Below are 1968 nucleotides of genomic sequence, written 5' to 3' on the forward strand. Positions count from 1 at the left end.
ATGGCTACATTAAAACCAAAGTTCAAAAATTTAGACTTTATTGTGGATTTCGCCAGAATACCTATATGGATTGAAAAAGTTGTGGAACAAATATTGTTAACGAAGCGATATTCTGCCGAATTACGCAATAAAATCTGCCTTTTGCTAATTTTAGTCATACAGGAAAAATTTATATTATATGGTTCCGCTGAAGTGCACTACTACCGTGTATAAATTGGTCGACCTTCTAATAAATCAAGCAATCTTATTGTATCGTCACACATTGTTGCATTCTACCGTACTTTTTAAAAGCTTTAAAATCTTAAAACATATGTGAAAAACTTTTATAATCTGAATATTTCTAATGTCGCAATCAAAACGAAATTTTATAAATAGCATTTTTAAAAAGCAATCATCTAATATTTTTCAAGTTTTTGGGCATATATGTTACCATTTGAACAACAAATACTACCAAGTTTTAAGAGACTATTTAATGCAACTCAGGTCAAAAAAGAGCAGTTTAGACCACAATAAGCAACTATAAAAAAGAGATGATGGCAGCTGTGGCCCAGGATGGCGTCTATTGCTAAGATATCTCACTTGTATTTGTACACAATGGGAAGGGGCTTAAAACATCTAACAAACATCTAACGCTGTCTTTTGCGGTTATAAAAAATATGGCTGCTGAAAATACAGATTTGTGTGTATTTTAGAGTTTTTTCCAGTCACATGCCGAAATTGTAATATTTTTCCCCATTTTAGTTGTAGTTACAGGCCAACCTAATATTACTGGCGTGAATTGTTCTACGCACGCGCGCAAGTTTTTCACATTTGAGTAACCGAAATAAATTTGCGTGCGTGATTTTTCAGAGTTGTATTACTGTCAAATTACAGAAGTTGAGCAAAATTTGAGCATAAATGCAGAATAGCTTCGATTCTCAAATTTGAAAAAAAAAATCATTGAGGTGAGTATAACGGTATATTTCTTTTCTTGCGGAAACAACAATTACAAAAGTTATTAAGGGTCAAAGTTCAAATTAAACAATTTTTTAAATCAAAATTTCTTAAAAACGAATGTATGGATTTTAAAAGTTTTGGTCTCAATCGTTAGGAAATTTAGTTCCCTTTAATTTGATATACATATTTATATATGCCTTGTTTAGTTTTCACAAAAATGGAATTAATGTATGCAGAAAGGAATTCCGCTTCTCTTCTGCGGCAACACAGAAAGGAAAATTCTACTTAGGGAGGATTATATTTATATCAAATTAAAAGGAATCAAATTTCCAATCAAATGAGATCAATATTTTTAAAATCTGTGCATTCGTTTTCAAAAAATTTTGATTTAAAGAATTGTTTAATTTACACTTTGACCCTTAATAACTTTTGAAGTTGTTGTTTCCGCAAAAAATAAATATACCGTTATGTTCAGCTCCGACTAACTCTCTTTGCGTACGGTAGTGTTTTCATCGCTCTATTGCCTGTGCGTTCTTAAGCCCGTTAGTTATCAGAACAACAAATAAAACATACTTGTTTTTCTCGTTGTTCAAAAGTGCACGTGTAACTCATTCAGTGACAGTGCGATTTATTAACCATGGCCCCCGGGGCCTTTAACTTTGGGGACAATAGGTATGCTCCTTTGGCTACCAGTCCCCATAAAAACAAAAAACGCGAATCTCACTCGGAATACCCAACGCTCCCTACTCAAAGTTTGTAGTTANAGTTTGTAGTTGTCTCGGCAACAAACGAATTAAAGCCCCTGTCACATTTTTCATGCTTTGCTGTCGAAAAATCCCTTCACTTAATTAGCAAAGAAATCATCAGTGTGTCGGAATTAAGATATGGAAGTCTGTTACTCCTTGTCAATAACAAAGCCGCTGCATAAAAATTTATCGCTGCCAAACAACTAGCAGGGCTTTGCGAGATAAAGTGCAAGTTCCACGAAAACCTTAACTGCGTTAAGGGCACAATGTACACCCCCTTCCTAAA

This window comes from Rhagoletis zephyria, unplaced genomic scaffold (assembly GCF_001687245.7).
Source record: "Rhagoletis zephyria isolate East Lansing unplaced genomic scaffold, Rhagoletis_zephyria_1.1 Rzeph_scaffold_01711, whole genome shotgun sequence".
Lineage (NCBI taxonomy): Eukaryota > Metazoa > Arthropoda > Insecta > Diptera > Tephritidae > Rhagoletis > Rhagoletis zephyria.